Below are 12,514 nucleotides of genomic sequence, written 5' to 3'. Positions count from 1 at the left end.
CAATCGAAATCGGCCTCGATAAATCGAAATCGGCCTCGATACTCGGCCTCAACAATCGAAATTGGCCTATACAATCGACCTCGACAAATCAGAATCGGCCTCGATACTCGGCCTCGACAAATCAAAATCGGCCTTTAGAATCAATCTCGACAAATTGGAATCGGCCTATACAATCGACCTTGACAAATCAGAATGGGCTTATACAATCGGCCTTGACAAATCGGAATCGGCCTCTATACTCGGCCTCGATAATCGGAATTGGCTTATATAATCGACCTCGAGAAATCAGAATCGGCCTCGACAAATCAGAATTGGCCTCGATACTAGGCCTGGACAATCGGAATCGGCCTCGACAAATCGGAATCGACCTATACAATTGGCCTCGACAAATCAACCTTGGTGATCGGCCGAATAAGGCCTAAGGGAAGGTCACAATGTGGCAATTAAACCATCATTGCCCATCAATGTGGACATTCAACCCACATTGCTCCCAAGCAGTGGCCCACATAGAGCCAAAGCTAAACATATAGTGGGCCCATGGTCTCACACAAAGGTCTGATATACATTGCAAAGGGCCTCATCATATGGGCTGAAATACATCAAAATGGGCTTAATCGTATGGGTTGGAGATACATCACAATGGGCCTAATCACATCATGATGGGCCGCAACCCATGGGCCTCAAATACAACAAGTGGGCTGCACTAATGGACCACATATAAGCAATAGGTGGACCCTGCTCATGGACCTCAAATACATAACATGTGGGCCCTACACATGGGTCTTGTATGCATCAAATGGGACATGTATCTGGGTCTAATACAGATCACAATGAGCTACATGATAAGGGCCTAATACATATCATAATGGGCCTTGAATACGATTAAGTGGGTTGCATTAATGGGCCACACTAATGGGCCTCATATACACAATAGGTGGGCCCTGCTCATGGGCCTCAAATACATAACATGTGAGCCCTACACATGGGTCTTGTATGCATCAATTGGGCCACGTATCTGGGTCTAATACACGTCACAATGGGCTGCACGATAAGGGCCTAATACACATCATAATGGGCCTAGAATTCGATCAAGTGGGCTGCATCAATGGGCCGCACTAATGGGCCTCAAGTGAGAGCTTGGGTTACATCAAAAATCATTTCAATAGTTGTAGGTGTAACACGTGTGTCACTATACACTATCATTCCATGGGGCACATGGCCCACTAATGATGATCAGCACTGTCCAAACATTGTCCAGGTAAATCAACACCATCCTGATGTTGTCCAGCACTGTCCAAATATTCTAGATGGTATGGATTAAACAGATACCTCAGGGTGGTGTCCCACAGTCCAAATGATGGACGGTTGGGATAAAGCAGATACATCACACGTGGGCTCCACGTGCTGGACAACATGTACGAACAACATATACATCATGGTGGCCATCCACCGTCCAGAGAGATGGACGGTTTGGATACAACACAAATGACAAGGTGGGCACCACCGCCAAACGTGCGGCACGTGTGGGGTGGGCCCCACATGGCTATAAATGCATGGGCGGCATGGCTAATCAGATACATGACGGTAGGCCCTGCACAACACTGTCTAAGGGACATGTGTGTACAAACACATACATCATGTCGGTGTGTCCCACCTAGACGGTCTACACATCAAGAGGTGGACCCCACCGTCACACGTACAACACGTGTGAGGTGGGTCCCACACCCTACAGAATAAATGGACGGCGTGGAGAAAAGCCTACATCATGGTTGGCTTCACAAGCACCGTCCAGAGGGACGGTGCAGATGTAAAGCAAATACATCAACATGGGTCCCACATGGGGCCCACCACATATGATATATATGATATATTATATAAAATATATACATCATATGGAAGCCAGATGTATATACATACATATATATATATATATATATATATATATATATATCTATATATATACATACATATTATAATATTTAACAACGTCTGCAGCCTACCTACGTCCAGCAACCATCGTCCATTAAACTGGACGGTGTGGACGCAAGACACGAGCATCACGGTGGTGTCCACAGAATCTGATGTCGTCAATACAACAGCCATCTAGCTGTGCTGATGGCCCACCAGCAGATGAACGGTTTGGATTTAACTCACACTGCATGATCAGCCCCTTTTAAACTTACTAACGTCATGCAGTGGGACCCACTGCTGGACATTAGGATTCAAATACATCAAGGAGCGTCCAACACCGTCCCACATGCTGGACGGTGTACGCACGATAGGTGGGTCCCATGCCTCTCACACATTAATACAACAACTATGCAACTGTGTGAAGTACACTAGCCAAATTGATTCCACAGTAAGTGGGCCTCACCGTCCAGCAAGCTAGACGGTGTAAGAAAACCCATAAATCATGGTGGTCCTCGCACATGACGGCATGGATGCACCATGCATCAGGGTGGGGTCCACGGCAGCATGGCCCACCAGCTTTGGATCAAACCGATATTTGTATTTTTCCTTCATCAGATCTATCCTAAAGAAATGGGCAGCAACATGGTGGGCCTCAAGATCGGACAGTGAGGATGATACATCAAGGTGGGCCATGCAATCAAGGAAGAAGAGAGAGAGAGAGAGAGAGAGAGAGAGAGAGAGAGAGAGAGAGAGAGAGAGAGAGAGAGATCGTTAGAAGGGGAGGGACCCCACCACTATGGGCCCTCCTTATATAATGCATACATCAAGATGGGTCCCACCATAAGTGGGCCCTTAAATCATAAAATCAACACATAAGATCACCCACCTTTAATCTCTTCTTCCTTCTTCCACCAACACGATTTCGAGCTCTAAGAGGACGATTCCAACGGTCGAGATGTTCTTTGGATGGTGGAGATGGGAGGTAGGAAGTGGGCCACACAAAGCTCTCTCATGGAGCTCTCATGGACATTGGGTTGATTGCTTAAAAATGGGGAAATGAGAGAGAGAGAGGATGGATGTAAAGAGAGAGAGAGAGAGAGAGAGAGAGAGAGGGATGGATGATGGAGTGAGTGATGTGTACTTGACATGTAAGGGTGTGTAAGAGAGAGAGTTGACTTTAGGGATGGTGTTGTACTTGACATGATGTGATGATTGATGGGATTGATTTAATTAGAGATTCTCTTAGTATTTGCAACATGTGACATTTTCCTTGAACTAAACGCAGGCCCACATCTCCTAGCCCGGGTATCGCTTTGGCGTGGGAGACGTGGCATCAGAATCGCGACGACAGCGCGGTCGCAAGGGTATAAGTTTTGAGTCGAGCCGACTCTGATATACGGGACATGACTCATGATCGTGCACAAATGTCGATAACAGATCGCGGGTCACCGAAATTCGACCGGGGGGAACCGCGGAAGCTTATGAAACAGTACGGGATAGGATACGGGCCTCACACAGAGAGTGATGGAGGCCAAAAATCTCTAAAAATACTTATGGCTTTCACATCTACTGGCATCCCCAATCTAAAGGAAATTGAGGAAATAGATGAACCTCAAGCCAAAGAGACACTCCCCTCAGATGGTGAAGAAGAAGAAGAAGAAGAAAAGGAGGACATTCATGATGCCTATGATTAACTTTACATTCATAGCATTAATATTCTTAAGAGGCTTGGTATTACTGAAAATAAGAACAAATTACTGCAAAAAGATCTAGATAAGACTCTAGAAATTAATACTCACTTGATAAATGATCTCCAGCAATACCATTCAAAAAATGACAAGCTTGAAAGAATAACATCATTCCTTAAATCTGAGTCACTAAAATTAAACAAACAAATTGAACTTCTAAAAACTGAGAATATGCACCTTAAGAATGAAAATCATAAACTTATTCTTAATACAGAGAAATCCAAACAATCTGTTGAACTCAGTCATAGATTCTCCCAATGCAGCGAAAAACTAGAGAGACTTCTAGGGATGGGAAGAACACAAAAGGATAAAAGAGGCTTGGGATATAAAAATTACAAATCTAGTCCCATTCTTGCAGCCCCGGTGATTAAGAAAGCTGCTGCCTCTGGGAGCAACACATGGGACACTCCTATCTGTCATTCATGTGGAGACTCAGGCCACTATAAGTTTGAATGCCTTACTTTTGGTAGGACTCACTCCATTTCCGGGTTAAACTTTTCTGGTAAATTCAAATCGATCGGAAGAGCAATACAGAATATCAGGAGTCCGTCAAAATACATACCAAAAGAAGGAAGGAAACATCCTACTCCACCCAAAATGACAAAAAGAATGGAGGAGTTATTGAGTCAGGTAGCTCAATTGAATAAAAAAAAACCAAAGAATTGATGAAGTAAGGGAATGTGATTCAGTTACCCAAAATATCCAAACAGGCCCATGGTGGAGACAAATCAACTTCTCCAAGAAAAACTGTCGCCAAATGGGTAGTAAAAACTAAGAACAATTGCCTAGTGACTCATTCTTCTTTTAATGCAGGTAATAATTCTAGATGGTATCTTGATAGCAGTTGCTCAAGACACATGATAGGTGACAAATCCCATCTTCACACTTATACAAAATGTGATGGTGGGATGGTCACATTTGGAGATGGGAGTTCCGCCAAGATAACTGGGCAAGGAACAACAGTCGAACTTGGAATGCCCAAGATTAAAGATGCTCTTTACTTAGAAGGATTAACACACAACCTTCTTAGTATCTCACAAATCTGCGACAAAGAATACATGGTGACATTCTCGAAAAATCTGTGCAAGATCTCAGACCTATCGGGAAAACGTATTGTGAAGGGTCTTCGCATGAGTGACCACTGCTACGTTATTGAAAGTAGTAAAGAGAATGATCCATCTATCTGATACCACGTGACTAAGAATAATAAGTCCAAGTCATGGCATCAAGACTTAGATATGTGTGAAATGATGCATTTTGTGGTCTTCATGATATATTTGAGGATTTTAAGCCTCCAAATTCTTTTTGAACATAAACATAGGAAGTGTTTATAATTTTGGCTCTCACACTTTTTGTACAAATTTTGTTGAGTGTACAAGTTGATAAGAAGCAATACAATATTGTACATCTCCCTGATCTAATCGAAGTGCTCAGAACAATGTTGAACTTATTGCTTCGATGATTCATTCAATGAATTGAATGACACTTCAATGGCATCGAGCTAAGTTCGATGACATCGAAGAAATAACAAGAACTGAAATGTCAGACACTACTTATTGTCATTGAACACCTCTTCGATGACACTTATTCTGATCGTTCGATGTCATTTCGATGACATCGAAGATCCCTGACTTATAAAAGTTCAGGCGAGCATGATTTTTTTTTTTTTTTTTTTGCAGAAGTCATCTTCCTCATTTCTCTTCGGTCCATTGAAGCTGTGGTGTTGATCTTAAGCTCAAATCAAGGCCTTTCTTGGTAAAACCCCACATCCCTTCACTTTATTTTGCATGGATAGGTTGATTCTAGGTTACATTGCTTCTAGCTTGGATTTTGGGAGTTTTTCTTCCAAATGTTGTTCTTCTTCCTAACCTTTTCCTTTTTTTTTTCCTAGGAAATCTTTATCTTATCACTCATGGCAAAGGATAAAGGAAAAGCACCTGTCGAAGGTGAATCTTCTCGGCCAATGAGGAAGAAAACCCCGGCCCCTAGAGAACGGGCTAGGGCGTCGGATCAGGGTTCTCCTGCATCTAGATGTGGCAACCCTGCATGATAGCTGTCACGCAGTGATGCCTAGCCTACTGCTCCTGCACCTCCTGTTGGACCGTTGATTCCCCCACCTAGTGCTAGCCTATTAGAAAAATACACCGGGAGACAACTAGTGCACGAGCGATAGATTGATTGGGAGTGCATTCGGGTTTATGAAATTGAACCCCTTCTGTCGGTCGTGGACTGGACCCCACTATTGGATTTTGGAGGACCATGTCGTGATGAGCAAGTCTATCATTTTCTTGCCTACTGTCATTCTCCAGTTTTGGATCCACCCTCCGTAATTGTCACATTTGGGGAGACTAGTGTAGAAATCACGACCGAGACAATTGGTAGTCAGTTCGGTCTCACTTTATCCCCGATTGGTCTGTCCGAACTCGATATTGATGATCCTATGATCTGTTCCCTGATGACTAAGTTCATGTGTTATGGTAGAGACATTCCTTAGCACTAAGAGAATGCTCTCAAGACCACATAAATGCTACCAAAATATCGAGTTCTTCATGGCGTCTGCTCTACCAATGTATATCCATGAGGGAAAAATTGAGTCGACCTAACCCTATTCATGCTTCTAGTCCTCTATAGTGTTGCATCAGGTGTAAAATTGTGCCTTCCTTCCTTGATTGTTCACCAACTTGCGGTTTTTGTCCATACCTCAAGACCCACTCATCTTCCTTTTCCACACCTTATCAGTATTTTGAGTAATGAGTTGGGCTTGCCTATAACGAATGATCCTGAGTGTCCTTTGCAATGCTTCACCAAACTTAATATCAAAAGAACGGATCTCAAATTTCATCTGCTTCCAGGAGAACCAGATGAAGAAGAAATGCAAGCTGAGACAGAGATGGGAGAGATAGCTGCACCTACAGAGGACGAGGCATGACCACCGCTAGTTATTCCAACCACTCCTGATTCCATGCATGCACAACGCCACAAGTGGCATCAGGATTGTGTTGGGGCAACTCTATGTGGACAAGAGCGGCTAGAGGACTGGTTTAAGATACAGGAGGAACGCATGGCGTGTACGGAGGAGTGGCTCTCTGGACTTGAGCAGATGGTCGCAGCACTACAGCGCATTGCTCAACACATTGTGGACTTGCTGCCGTGATGACACCGTTCTGTCAGATGCGGCTCCGGCCCCGTACCACCTCTTTTACCTCATCACATACACCCGATTGACTATTGATGCTTAGGGCATGGATATCTTTTTGGGTGCCCTTAAGTATATGAGTGTGTATGTGATGATTCACTAACTTGTACAGGCTAACTTCTTTTTGGTCTTGCCCATGGAGGGGCTAAATGTTGTAGGATATTTCTCTTTGTTGTGTATGCCCGTGGATAGGCCGAGTATTAGCAGATATTTGTTTTGGTTGTTGGTTGGTCATGCCCATGGATGGGCTGTATATTTTTTTTTTGTTGATTTTATATGATGAATGTCTGCCAAGCTTGGGCAGTAGTTTTTATATTGCATATGTGTCTGAATGAATCGTATCTATCTTATCTGTGCTTGGAACTAAGGTTATATATTGTGCAATGATGTTTAAATGCATATCTATTCACCCTCTATATTGATTCTCCTCTATCCTTTTCAAGTTCAACTTCAGTCATATATTGTGATATTGGTATACACTAAGCCTTTGCCAATGACTGACAAAAAGGGGGAGAACAATCCCACCATGATAAACCTATAGTTGTATGTTTTAAGAGCATGGTGATGCAGGTTGATTGGGGAGCAGCTGTAGGTTGATAGGGGGAGCAACTATAAGAAAGACATTCTGTTGTGTGTGTGTGTGTTATATAGAATCTTTGTAAAATTGTGTAAAGTTGATGTACACACAATTTAAGTTGTTGTTCTAGGTGTTTTGTCACATAATTGACAAAGGGGGAGATTGAAAGTGCCTTTGTTTGTTAATTAGTGTGACGGTTGAGTCAGTAAGTCGAGTGAGCCCTATGTGAAGAACATACAAGCTGCTGCCTCAACGGGATGGGTGATTCAGGAACATCAAAGGTAAATTAAGCCTCACATCCCATGACCAAAACACCCCAGGTATATAATTCCCTTTAAAAGTCTTAGAACAATAAGGAATTTAATGTTTGAAAACTTGGTTCAAATAGGTAAACTCTATAAGTTTTCTGCATGTCTCTTTGAGTTATCGAACTTGTTCAATGACATTGAACACACCTGTTCGATGACTCGAAATGTGACTCTCATTTGTCCAGCAGCCATATATATATATATGGACCGAAAATTTGATTCATCGAACGTACCTTCGATGACATCGAACATGTGTATTCGATGACATCGATGGTGATTTGATGACATCGAAGAACTTAGAGTTTTTGTCCAGCAAGCTTCTTGGAAAATATTATAGAAATGCTTGAGGAATCGAATTAGTTTCGATGTCATTGAGATTCAAACTCTGATGACATCAAACCAGTTTTAATGACATAAAAAATGGACAAGTTTGTGTCTAGCAAGCTTTAAAGGAAAAACTTCTGAAAATTTCGAGGAATTGAACTAGACTCGATGTCATCGAGATTCAAAATTCGATGACATCAAACCAGGTTCGATGACATCGAAAAAGGACAAGAAAATGTCTAGCGAGCTTCCAAAGGAAAACCTTCTGAAAATTTGAGGAATCGAACTAGACTCGATGTCATGAAGATTAAAACCTCGATGACATCGAACCAGGTTCGATGACATCAAAAAAGGACAAGAAAATGTCCAACGAGCTTCCAAGGAAAATCTTCTAAAAAGTTTGAGGAATTGAACTAGATTCGATGACATCGAGATTCAAATCTCGATGACATTGAATCAAGTTTGATGACATCGAATAAGGACACAAAATCGTCCACCAAGCTCTATTGAAAAATCACGCATAGATTCGAGGAATCGAACTAGATTCGATGACATCGAAATTCAAATTTCGATGACATCGAATCAAGTTCGATGACATTGATCATAATTCAAAAAGTGCCCAAAATCTTTATCAGTAAAATCGGTGTCATTGAACTGACACTTGATGTCATCGAAGGCTATACTCGACGACATCAAACCATGTTCAATGACATCGAACGCAGTTAGATTCTGACAATTATGTTAGCATTAGACTTTTTACCTTTATAATGAGAAGCTTGGTTATAGTGGTTGTATTGAGAAAAAGAGCGAGCTCTGAGAGAGTTGTTGCTTACCTAACATCCTTTATCTTTTTCTCATGGGAGTTCATCCTTCAATCCTCTCTCAATCATTGATATTCAATAGAATGGATTGGAGAATGAATTTCACCATTTAATGATTCTCCAACTAACTTCTTAATGGCATATCATTAAGCTGAAATCCCTTGAATGCATAAACTCTGGAACTTCTCCATCTCTTAAATGATAAACATTCATTAGAGTAGATTTCACCAAAGAATCTTGACCCAACCTTGGCTACTTACATTGGAGCATCTTCAAGTGTTGTGGTTCAAGGGAGCTGAAGAATCTTCGCCATCAAGGGAGATCATCTTCATCAACCACAGAATGGGGCTCATCTACTTATAAGTAAGTCATTAGAGTCCAGAGATCCAATAGACCATTCCTTGTGTAGGATTGGGTCGCAGGTTATATCTTAAACTTACCAAGCCCTCAGTGGAGGCCTCCGACGGGAGAGTACATTTAGGTTCTTTGTGTAGAACCTTAGCCTGTGTGGCCTAAACTTAAGCCCTTGTGTGGGACCTTGGCCCATGTGGCCTAAACCTAGGTGCTTTGTGTATGACCTTTGCTCTTGTGTAGGGCATAAACTATTGAGTCCTTGTGTCGGACAATTTTCCTTGTGTAGGCATCCTTAGGGACCTTGTGTAGGTCCTAGTGTCAACCTTGAGTAGGTTGTAAAGGTTTGAGGTGAACCTGATTTGAAACCTCCGTTAATGAAATCTGATACACTTAAGAGTTGAGTGCGTCTGCTGGGAGTGGAGTAGGCACATAGCCGAACCACTATATGTGATTGTGTTTGGGATTGTTATTTGCACACTCTTTTAATTATGCTTATCTTGAATGCTTAAAATGATGCATGATTATGTAAATGGTTAGAACTGATAGGAATCACATCCCACACACCCATATACACAATCCTTCATAAACTAGGTGCTTAAGTTGTTCAATCTTGAGTAGTCTATTGTTTAGATCCTTTACTTGGCTTAGAAGCCTTTAGAGTTAAGATGATTGTATCTTGATTAATTGCATATTAGATGAAGATTAGGAAAGTAGGATTTTAAATTAGCATAAAATTTATAAAGTCCCATTCACCCCCCTCTAGGACACTTTAATCTATTCCATACTTTTACTATAACGGTTTATACTGCAATTTCAATTGGTATTAAAGTGGATTTCTTTTAAGGGTTTAACCACCTAGAGAGTGATCTTGACTGAAGTTGGGAATTATGGCCAAAGGAGAGGGATCATCAGTGTCTAGACCTCTTGTCTTTAATGGTTTAAATTATGCGTATTGGAAAGCTAGAATGCATTATTTTCTGTAATCTCTAGATCATGATGTTTGAGAAATAGTTGAAAACGGATATGTGCCACCAACTGACCAAGTGTACTTAAAAATGGTGCAACTATCACCAAACCCAAATCTAAAGAGATCGAGACACATAGTCATCTGCTCTGCATTATGGGCCTCATCGTAAGATCGAACACATGTCGTAGGGAGTCCCACCTTGACCAGGATGAGGGCCTCTGCTCCAAATGAGAGAGAGAATGAAGTTTCACCGGTCGAAGCTCGGGCTATAGTCCTATAGGTCCAGTGCACGAAAGGGAATTCCTTGGCCCATGTACCTTTTACCTTCTCGAGCTTAGTCTTAAGATGGTTTTTTATTATCTTGTTGATCGCTTCCACCTGCCCATTCAATTGAGGGTGCTGATGTGATGAATAAGCATTTTAGATGCCCAACTTTTGACACATGCTACGAAACTTGTCGTTGTCTAATTGCCTCCCATTATGCGGGATGCCGAACCGGTAGATGATATGTTTTAAAACAAAATTAGTGATCTTCTGCTCGGTGATTCTGGCCACAGGTTCGGCCTCGGCCTACTTTGTGAAGTAATCGACTGCTACAATGGCGTATCGAGTTTGCCCTTTACCTGGGGGCAGTGGCCTTATGATGTCGATCCCCCATTGGGCGAATGGCTAGGGTCCGGTCATAGAGTTAGCTCTTCAGCAGATTATTTAGGAACAATGTGAATCTCTAGCACTTCTCACATTTCTGAACAAAACGCCTAGTATCCTCTTGAAGAGTCGGCCAGAAGTGTAACGCTTCGAGTTTTCGAAACCCAATTATATGACCCGTCCTCTAAAAACCCGAGTGTTAACCTTTAAAGATAGTCAAATTTAGGTATTTTTATTCTTTATTCTTTTTTTTTTTAGAGTTAGCAGTTTAGCGAAAGATGGACAAATCAAACATAAAGGAAAATTTCATTTGCATTTAGAATACACGAGGGCTACCCATAATGACTTATACAAACCATTGTCTTTTATAATAGCAAATACAAAAACTACACAATTTACACATGATAATTAATTAAATGCATATAAACATGAGCCGCAAGATCATGCTGCTTCTATTGGTAGATATAGTCATGCATCCCTGATAATCGTACCCTGCTCTTTATCAATCTGGACATGAATATCTTTTAAATCACCTGTATTTCTTGTGCGGTTATATATTCGATGAATGAGTGGCCAAATCAGTGTGAATTCCCTTCAAGATTATACACTGCCGCCGTAGCTAAGCATAATTTAAAAACAACAAGACATTCAAAATAAAACATGATGTAGTCTTATTTAAATGCATGGATGCGTGAATGCAAATCGACCTGGGGATGCACATCTAGTCAGACTTGGGCTCGTCACCCATGGATATGACTGGTCACTAGCGTAGCACATCATGTGTGTACATCATGTACAGCATGATAACCAAGCCATCGTACATCACGTACGTAGGTCGATAGTCGATGGTCTGAGAGTTAGTGAAATGATACCCCAGTAAACCTAAGGGCATGTGCTACAACATCCAAAATTAGCCACCCGTCATCCCCAGTATGCAATGAATGCATGATTAGCCAAACCATTGTTATTCTAATTACAACCAGTCAATTTAAGTAACTCAAGGGTCACTATGGGGGGGCTCGTCACCCAGCGTAGGCCGATAGCTCGGGCATAGTGTCCCATTCCACCATCCTCGGCTCATGAGGTTTCCCCATCTTAGGATGTTTAATGGATGCCCGTCGACCAGTGGCCAATCAAATTCAATAAGTAGGGATTACCATCGTATGGGTATAGGCCATCGAAGCCATGCAAGGCAAACATAAAAAAATGGGACAGATGTTACATCGCAGCGGTAAAGGGGTACTCGGAACATTAAATCGAGACGGCAAAAAGGGGTCAGACAAGGTTAAATTAGAGCAGTTAAAAGAGATTATTTCTAAGCCACTCAAGCTATATGCCCTATGGATGGTAAATCCCACATTAATGTTCCATGTCCCATACAACCTCTAAATTAAGGGCTCATTTCTTACCACACTCCATCTTGTTACATCCTAAGTATTGGTTCACATACACAAGAGGGAGTTGCCCACTAGTAAGTGTAGTGAATAGAGATTCATAAGCGACTTACAATAATTCATGTAAAAGCATATAAATATAGCATGTCATATGTATGTGAAGCATTTGATTCATAATAATCGCAATAGGTCATGGATTGAAATTTAAATGGAAGTTATCATGTAAGTAACTATTGCATGCAATCATGGTCCACAACTATCAACCA

This window comes from Magnolia sinica, chromosome 7, assembly GCF_029962835.1.
Source record: "Magnolia sinica isolate HGM2019 chromosome 7, MsV1, whole genome shotgun sequence".
NCBI classification, from domain to species: Eukaryota; Viridiplantae; Streptophyta; class Magnoliopsida; order Magnoliales; family Magnoliaceae; genus Magnolia; species Magnolia sinica.
This window is presented reverse-complemented; position numbering follows the sequence as displayed.